The following is a 10343-nucleotide window of genomic DNA, read 5'->3' as shown; positions in this document are numbered from 1 at the left end:
GTCTTTGCCCTTTGCTTAGTTCATTCGGATAAAATTAGCATTAGTACTTGTTGTTACTACTCCCGAAACACTCATTCGCTAAACTCATTTTATTAATTTTTTTTGACAAGTTATGAGATTTTAGTTGTAAAGAAGTCGTAAGGTTTAGTATTGTTAAAGGCGTAGAAATGGCATCCTTTAAATAAATAATAATAATAAAAAAAAAAAACGAGACTAGCTTTGCCAAAAAATAAAAATGTACAGATTGCGGAGCCCTCACAAAATATATGTATTAAATGTGTAGAACTCGGGACAAGCCGTTTAGCAAATTTCACGGCCCTACCAAAAGATAATAATGCACTAGTTGCTTTAGGCGCGCCTTAATAATGTTATCTCCCTAAACTCGGGTGAACATTTATGTGACCCAAATCCAAATCTCAACGAAATCGAAATGTGTCTCTAATCACGGGTACATTGACTGTGACGTGGTCTGAGATGCATTTTCATGACGTTGCAAATTCATTTTTAAAATAATAAATGGGACGAGCCTCGACAAACAAAAAAAACGCAACTTGCGGGGCCCTCAGTAAATACTTGTTTTAAATTTACTCAGAATTCAGGAGGGCCGCTTAGCGAACTTCGTGGCCTTCCCAAAATAATAACACGATAGTCTCTTTAGGTTTGTTTAATAATCTACTTTCTTAAACTTGGGTGTGCATTTCATGCGACCCAAATCCAAATCCCAAAACGTCAAATAAAATATGTTCCGGATTGCGGGTGCATTTCATGTGACGCAGCCCAAAGATATATTTTAAGCGATGTTCACATTCCTAAAAAAATAATGATAATAAAGCGGTAAAAGATAAAATTTGCACATGGTTCATAATTGTATTAAAAATCAGATAAATAAGCCGAATATAACAGTTGAGCGACCGTGCTAGAACCACGGAACTCGGGAATGCCTAACACCTTCTCCCGGGTTAACAGAATTCCTTATCCGGATTTCTGGTACGCAGACTGTAATATAGAGTCATTCTTTTCCTCGATTCGGGATTAAAATTGGTGACTTGGGACACCCTAAATCTCCCAAGTGGCGACTCTGAAATAAATAAACCAATCCCCTTTCGATTGTCCTTTAATTGGAAAAACTCCCCTGTGCCCCATCGGGTGCGGAAAAAGGAGGTGTGACAGCTCTGGCGACTCTGCTGGGGATTAAGACCCAGAACCACTGGTTCAGGGTTAGAAATTCGAGCTTAGATAAATTGTTATATTTGGTTTTATCTGATTTTTACATGTTTGAGCCTATTGTGCTAAATGCTGCTTTTACCGCTTTGATATTATTTGAACTGTATATAAACTGTGCCGAAACCCTTTTCTTCTTACCTCCGGGGAGAAGCTCGCTGGTCGAGGCTCCCTATTCTGTTAGTGTCAATACCCGAAATAAGAAAGAGGACGGATAAGTTACGAAGCCGGACGGCCTTTTGGTTCCCGGTAAGTTGCCCCCTCCTCGACTCGAGTTGTCCGCTCGGGTACACTGTCTAGAACACCGACCCAGGTTATGAACTTAGAATAACTCAGCTTCATGCCGGATCCCTAGTAGGAACATTTATTTGCATCATGTGCATTTGGCTTAGGGGACTCAACACAGGGGTTGGGTCCGTCTAGGACAAGCAACCTGAAAATAATAGACAATCTTTCGGCATCCTATGTGCTACATGTTGTATTTAGTCAAGGGCGTATGGGTCATTTGGTCATTTCCAGCATGATGTTATTTTAATCAAAGCATGGGGAACATTTGTGGAATCCAAGAAGCCTTGGAATTCCCTATGTCCCCCACGCTTGCTTTTTGGGAAAGCACATGGGGAACATTTGTGGAATCCAAGAAGTCTTGGAATTCCCATATGTCCCCCACGCTTCATATGTTGGGAAAAGCGCATGGGGAGCATTTGCGGAATCCAAGAAGTCTTGGAAATCGTTATGTCTCCCATGCCACATTTTTGAAGAAATAATAAATATAAAAAATAAAATTACAAATAAAACAAAGCATGAAAATTCAAAAGATTTTGTATGTTTTCATTATTTTCCACAGATTAAAAAAATCGTGAAAAAGAGGAGAAAAAATGACAGTGTAGAGATATAACTACTTATTTTTAGAGAAAAATCAATGTCCGAGTAGTATTGAAACTCTGCCGAAATTTTGAGAAAATGAAAATGAATGTCTTATTAGTTTGTTATATTAAAAGCAAAGGAAAAATAGAGAAAAAATCATCATTGTTGTGTCTTGTTTTAAAAAAAAATATAGTAAAGAAAATATTTTGTTTAGCAGTAAAAATGAAAATAAAAAAAGGTTTTGTTTTAAAATGGGTTTTTATTTATTTATCTGTTTATGAAAATGTCAAAATAAAAATAAAAATAATAAAATAAAAAGAGTTGGGCGTTGAAAGTAGTTTTATTATTTGTTGCAAATATATATATATATATAAAATCCAAAAAGTTTTTCTTTATATCTATATATATATCTTTATCTGTTGCAAGAACATTTGTCTTACCAAGAGTTTTTAGAATCCCAATTTTCAAAACGAATAATCCAAAAATATTTTCCATTATTGACTTCTTTAGAAAGTCTTTCTAGTTGTTTCTTTAAAAAATAAAATAGAAAAAAATAAAAAAATATATAATATAAAAAAAAACAAATCCAAAAATATTTTGATTCTTCTTTCAAAAATTGAAAAGAAAATTCAAAATTCAAAAAAAAAAATATTTTAGAAGCATTGCTTATATTAAAGGTAAAATTCCGAAAAATATTTTCTTCTTTTCTTTAGAATAAAAAAAAACGAAAATTCAAAAAATATTAGTCTTTCTTTTAAAAAGAAAATCAATCAAAAAATAATATTTCCTTGCTTCTTTTAAAGTAGTTCTTTTAAACGAAAATTCAAAAAAAGTTAGTTCATCTTCTTATTATTATTTGCCTACTTATTCTTATTTGCCCGAACTACGCGGGTTTGATTCTCACCGGATGTGAGATACGTAGGCAACCCTCATCGGGTCCAACCCCACCTTTTGCTAAAATAGCCAAAAATCAAAATTTTAATCTTGTCATAAATAAGTCGGGTGATGTCCAACCCCCTTTTTGCTAAAATAGCCAAAAAAAAACAAATAAATAAAAAATATATATGTCAAATTTTAATTTTGTCATAAAGAAGTCAGGTGACGCTGTTTTATCAAGACATAGCCGAATGTTCCCGAAAGGGACGCCGGAAGGCTGACTTCGCATAAACAGCCACCTTTGGGTCATTTTGAGATATGTACCCACACAGCCCAAAAATCTTCGTCCCGAGACGTTGAAAGGTCGTGTTTGTAATATTGAGTTTTCTAATTTGAAAAACAATAAAAAGAGTCATAAAGAAGTCGGGTGATGATGTTTTGTCATAAATAGCTGAATGTTCCCGAAAGGGACGCCGGAAGGCTGACTTTGCATAAACAGTCACCTTTTGGGTCATGTTTAGGATTTTTGTCCAGTTGACCCACACAGCCTTAAAAATCTTCGTCCCCGAGGCGCTAATGGTCCGTGTTTGCAACACCAAGTTTTTATTGCAATTTGAAAAGAAAAAAAATAAAGAGTCAGCGGTCAGGTGAATACCGTTTGAATTTTGTCATAATAAGCCGAGCCAGCTTCGGCCGCGTCATAAACCGTTCTTGCCGAAATAGCCTTAGAGTATCTTTCAGTTGTCGAAAGGCTATTTTCGTAAAAAAACGGACAAGTTTGTAAAGTGTCATAAATAATCCTCCCCGGCCTCAAAATTCATGTGAAATTTGGAAGGGGCTACATTTGCAAAAAATAACCATTTGGTTGCATTTGTCGAACAGAGAAAGGGAGCTAGCCTTTTGTTTTTGAGTTTGTAAAGCTTTTGATTAGAATATGTGGGTTGTTTGATTTTCGAGTTTGTAGGTCATCTTCAAACCTTTGAAACCCAGTTTGTTCTAATATGAAAAAATGTTTAGTATTGTTTATCTTTTAGTGGTCCGAACTACGCAAGGTCTGATTCATGCGGGGTCATGATACATAGGCAATCTCCATAAGATTCGACCACAACAAAAAGAAAAGAATGAAAAAAAGAGAATGAAAAAAAAAACGAAATGAAAAAAACGAAAAAAATGAAAAAATGAAAAAGAAAAAAAAGAAAGAAAAAAAAATTGAAAAATCGAAAAAAAAAGAAAAAGAAAGAAAAAAAGAAGAAAAAAATGTTGTCAATAATGGGGACGGACTGAGTCCATTTTAACCTGTTTCGTTTTGAATCACAAAGTTAAGGTGGTTGGTTTGTGGTAAGCCGGACAATGACACACAGAATCCTTTACTTGCACCTCATGATGCACACTCTGCGAGGATCAGGCCTGATGACAGAAGCATTCGAATCCTGTTGGAAGCTTGTTGACGAAGATTGATGATATTGAAGCTGGTAATGGTCTTGACAGTATTGATGCGAAGCTCAGTGGCTAAGATGCTAGTTTTGATAAAGTGGGAGCACGCTCCGTTCCTTGGTTAGCAAAAGAGAAGCTGGTGGTGGCTTATTTTGTTGTCATTTCTGTTGTCCGGATTATTCTTAGAGTTGTAATCCGAATATTTTCTGGCGTCAAACCTTCTTATCTTTCCATTTTGTCATAGCAGTTTGTTTAAATTTTGTCCAGTTTGTGTTAGGATTTTATTCTGGTTGTTTGTTTGTTTTATTATTCAAACCATTTCGCCGGTAGTCTAATACAAAGCCGGTCTTTTGTTAGTTCCAGTCGTCTTTTGTTTAGTCCTTTTATCATTTCGTTCAATGCCGATTCTAGGGACATGACATGCGCACACACTTTGGGCCTAGTCTTTAAAGTTAATCATAAAACCCTGGAAAGGCGATCAGACCATTTAAAGAAAATAAGGACGGTTTGAGATTATTCAGAGCTCGAGTCATGTGGAACTGGGGCAAGTTAAGCACAAAGAAAACCGTTAAAAGCAAGATTCGCCAAACTGGCATGAGGGTTGTTCAAGATAATGAGAGTTAGAGTGTCGCCCAACGGTGCGTTAGAAGTGACAAATGAACAAACAAATGTTTAACATAATTGTCAAGTCCAGCACCATCAGAAGAGACTACAAATTTAAAGTGTGTTGTTTGCACTTGGCATGTTTTGAAGGCTGAAATGACGAAGGCATTTTGTTCTGCTACCTAAACACTTTATCCTTCGTTAACCCTTTTGAGCCTTATTTATTTTCTTTCATACCCCTCGTTCGGAATCAGTAGCAACGAAAAAAAAGAAAAAAAAAGAAAAAGAGAAAGAAAGAAAACAACAAAACGAAAAAAGAGAGAAAAAAAGCAAAAGAAAAAGAAAAGAAAGATAAGAAATGAGTGAAAAGAAAGTCACAAGAAAAAAAGAGGAATTGGGAACTACGTTTGACCTGATTCCTCAAAGAGGATACGTAGGCGCTTCACGGCTCGGTCATAGTTTTGAGAAAATGAAAAAAAATCAATTAAAATATCCCCAAGCAAGAAACTGGGGGCAAAAACTGCGTTTGTTGTAAATAAATCTAATTCCAAAAGTTGTAACTAATAACCCAAAATTCATATATTTTGAGCCTTTTTATACCCTTTCTTTCTATCCTATCCAAAACCCACATTACGGTCCAAAGAAAGACCTTCTGATCAGTCTTCAAAAGATGCCAAGTCAGACAAATGAAGAGTCTTACCGGCGAACATAACATTCTGTTCCACAACAGAAAAGGGCTCTAATCTCCAGCAGAAAGAGTCATATCGGCGACACTCCAAATCCCCAGCTGGAAAGTGATACAAATGAGAGAGTCTTATCGGTGAAAACCTTCACAGGCACCATAAGGCGATGAAAGCTGAGAGAAAAGCCAAAAATGAGAGAGACTTGATAGTGAAAACCCTTCGGGCACTGCAAGTCGAATAAGATCAAGAATCAGATGGGGAATCACCAATTGAAGATCTTGAAAGATGATTGACGGTAAAGGATAGGCCACATACGCATGTCATGGCCATTAGAGTCGGTATCTGCATTTGATATGTTTTTATTTATAGTTTCTTTTGTAAAAGAGTCATCGTTTCCTTTGTCTTTTATTTTGTTTCTGTTATCTTTCTCCTTTCATAAAAAAATTTCCCCAATAGAGTCTGTCCGGTCAGAACAGGTATGAAATGACTTCAAAATATGCCATCAGCTTTCCAAGATGAGATCTGACTAGTACATCCAAGTGGTATAGTCAGCAGGGAACAAACGCGAGGCCAGTGTCAAAAAGATATCCCCAGCAAAAGGGAATTGACAGAAGGATTGACAAGCGTCAAGAGGGATACCGTTGCCTTTATCAAAAGTTATAAGCCTCAAGGCCAAGGCTCATGAACAAAGCAAGGAAAGCAGTGAGCATGATTTGGCGGAATCCATACCAGACTAAAAGGTCGGGGAAATGCCAGTTTCCAAGCTATGCCACAAAAGAAGGGGGATATCCCCCAGCAGGAAGGGATTATCCCCAGCACATAATATCATCCCCAAAAGTCGTGGAACACAGCGCAATGAAGGAGAAAGGAAAAGTCATCCCAATAGGAGTATCACAGCCAACCACCATGTTTTAAACTAACAATTTTGTTTGATTTGAAACAGGTAAAGGAAATGGCATTGATGCAGAAACGCATGCCACAAGGGATATTATCAAACTGGGGCAGAAAATTTTCCTTCCATTTAGAAAATTTTCTGGAAGTCAGGTACCCCCAGCTGATAACATTTTACCCCCCAACAGGTAAGTAAATAATCCCCACCAAGTTTTTCGGATAAGACATTTTCAAGTCTTAAGGATATGTCGGGTTCATCCGCCCTCAAATAGGATATGTCGGGTTCGTCCGCCCTCAAATAGGATATGTCGGGTTCATCCGCCCTCAAATAGGATATGTCGGGTTCATCCGCCCTCAAATAGGATATGTCGGGTTCATCCGCCCTCAAATAGGATATTTTGGGTTCATCCGCCCTCAAACAGGATTTGTTTGGGATCATCCGCCCTCGAATAGGATCTGTTGGGTTCATCCGCCCTCAAATAGGATCTGTCGGGTTCATCCGCCCTCAAATAGGATATGTCGGGTTCATCCGCCCTCAAATAGGATCTGTTGGGTTCATCCGCCCTCAAATAGGATCTGTCGGGTTCATCCGCCCTCAAATAGGATATGTCGGGTTCATCCGCCCTCAAATAGGATATGTCAGGTTCATCCGCCCTCAAATAGGATATGTCGGGTTCATCCGCCCTCAAATAGGATATGTTGGGTTCATCCGCCCTCAAATAGGATATGTTGGGTTCATCCGCCCTCAAATAGGATATGTTGGGTTCATCCGCCCTCAAATAGGATATGTTGGGTTCATCCGCCTCAAATAGGATATGTTGGGTTCAGTCTTTATATTTCCAGAGTTGAAATTGGGAGCCCGCCCATAATAACAGAGGCATACATTTAGTCTTTACTTTTAAGTGTTGAAGTTGGGAGCCCGCCCAGATAACAGAGGCATAAATTCAGTCTTTACTTTTCAAGTGTTGAAATTGGGAGCCCACCCAGATAACAGAGGCATACATTCAGTCTTTTTATTTCAAGTGTTGAAATTGGGAGCCTGCCCAGATAATAGAGGCATACATTCAGTCTTTACGTTTCAAGTATTGAAGTTGGGAGCCCGCCCAGATAACAGAGGCATACATTCCACGTCGTTACCCATAGGAGATGCATTTCCTCCTAAGTTTGTTTTAGTTTTACCCATAGGAGATGCATTTCCTCCTAAGTTTGTTTTAGTTGCACTCATTAGGAGATGCATTTCCTCCTAAGTTTAGTTTCACCAATAGGAGACGCACTTCCTAAGGAGAGGCACATCCTAAGTTCAGTTCTACCAATATGAGACGCACTTCCTAAGTTTATTGTACCCAATAGGAGACGCACTTCCTAAGTTCAGTTTTACAATAGGAGACGCACTTCCTAAGTTCATTTTACCCAATAGGAGACGCACTTCCTAAGTTCAGGTTTTACCATAGGAGACGCACTTCCTAAGTTCAATTTTACCAATAGGAGACGCACTTCCTAAGTTCAGTTTTACAATAGGAGACGCACTTCCTAAGTTCATTTTACCCAATAGGAGACGCACTTCCTAAGTTCAGGTTTACCCATAGGAGACGCACTTCCTAAGTTCAGTTCTACCAATAGGAGACACACTTCCTAAGTTTATTGTACCCAATAGAAGACGCACTTCCTAAGTTCAGTTTTACAATAGGAGACGCACTTCCTAAGTTCAGGTTTACCCATAGGAGACGCACTTCCTAAGTTCAGTTCTACCAATAGGAGACACACTTCCTAAGTTTATTGTACCCAATAGGAGACGCACTTCCTAAGTTCAGTTTTACCATAGGAGACGCACTTCCTAAGTTCAGTTTTACCATAGGAGACGCACTTCCTAAGTTCAGTTCTACCAATAGGAGACGCACTTCCTAAGTTCAGTTTTACAATAGGAGACGCACTTCCTAAGTTCAGGTTTACCCATAGGAGACGCACTTCCTAAGTTCAGTTCTACCAATAGGAGACGCACTTCCTAAGTTTATTGTACCCAATAGGAGACGCACTTCCTAAGTTCAGTTTTACCATAGGAGACGCACTTCCTAAGTTCAGTTTTACCATAGGAGACGCACTTCCTAAGTTCAGTTCTACCAATAGGAGACGCACTTCCTAAGTTTATTGTACCCAATAGGAGACGCACTTCCTAAGTTCAGGTTTACCAATAGGAGACGCACATCCTAAAGATCAGTTTCACCAATAGGAGACGCACTTCCTAAAAATAATTTCACCAATAGGAGACGCACTTCCTAAGGAGACGCACATCCTAAGAATAGTTTCACCAATAGGAGACGCACTTCCTAAGATAAGATTCACCAAGAGGAGACGCACATCCTAAGCAAGTTTTACCAGTAGGAGACGCACATCCTAAGCAAGTTTTACCAGTAGGAGATGCACTTCCTAAGAACAGTTTTCCCCAATAGGAGACGGACTTCCTAAGTTTATTGTACCCACATGAGACGCACTTTTTTAAAGTTTAGTTTTGCCCATAGGAGACGCACCTCCTAAGTTTGCTCTTACCGCATAGGAGACGCACTTCCTAAATTAAGATTTCACGCATAGAAGACGCACTTCCTAAAGACTATTATACCCCTAGGAGACGCACTTCCTAAGTTTAATTTCATGCACAGGAAACGCACTTCCTGAATTAAGTTTTCATTATTAGGAGACACACTTCCTAGTCTGGTTCGCTCAGGTTATACTTTTACTTTAGGAGATGCACTTCCTAGTTTGGATTTTTCAGGTTATACTTTATTTCAGGAGACGCAATTTCGGAATTGAGTTTTCACCCTTAGGAGATGCACTTCCTAGTTTGATCCATTTTAAGTTCGACCATAGGAGACACAATTCCTAGTCCAGTTTTTTGAAAGTTTACCCGTAGGAGACGCACTTCCTAATCAAGGTCTTTCAAGCTTTTTAGTAGACGCACTTCCTAAATCGAGATTTTATTCATAGGAGACGCACTTCCTAGTTCTAGTCACTGAAGTTTTCACCCTTAGGAGACGCACTTCCTAGTTTAGCTCATTCCGATTCAACCAAAGAAGACGCACTTTCTAGTTTGAGTCATTGAGGTTTTTATTTTAGCAGACACATTTGATAGCAAGATTTTTGGGTTTACTCATAGGAGATGCACATCCTAGCCTAATCTTTAGTTTACTCTCATCATTGCATCAGTAGTGTAAGTGAGTTACAATTTTGCTAACAATTCACAAATCTTCCCAGTACAAACTGGGTTAGGAAATTTTGTTTGTTTTGTTTGTTGTGATTGTCAGGGACCCGCCTGTAGAACGGATTTTATTGCGTGTCGAAGATAGAAGAAGTCAGGAGCCCGCCTGTAGAATGGAGGAATAATTTTCAAGATCAAGCAGTGACCCACTGGAAGCTCGCCCCAAGAATGCGAGTCAACAGTCTGATAGGGTCAACAAAAGCTAGTCACAAAAACAAAAAGAAAAAAAAAGAAGAGAAAGAAAAGAACCCAAATTACGGAAGTGGAGAACATATGTGGTCTGCTCAAGAACTAACACCTACAACTAGCAAGTATCAAGGTTCAAATCCAAAGTCTGTATGAAGCATCATTCAAGACTCAAGATCAAGTTTCAAAAGACTTAGAGATAGGCATCCTTGTAACTAGTAGCTGATAGGCTTAGTTAGTCTTTTTCAGTTTTCATTTTGTTGTAATGACAGGACCGCGGACCGGAACCTCAACGGAACGACACCTCGATCGGCTCTCCACCTCGGTACCCT

The sequence above is a fragment of the Nicotiana sylvestris genome, chromosome 2 (assembly GCF_000393655.2).
Source record: "Nicotiana sylvestris chromosome 2, ASM39365v2, whole genome shotgun sequence".
NCBI lineage: Eukaryota > Viridiplantae > Streptophyta > Magnoliopsida > Solanales > Solanaceae > Nicotiana > Nicotiana sylvestris.
The sequence above is the reverse complement of the archived record's forward strand: the minus strand, read 5'-3'. Positions refer to the sequence as shown.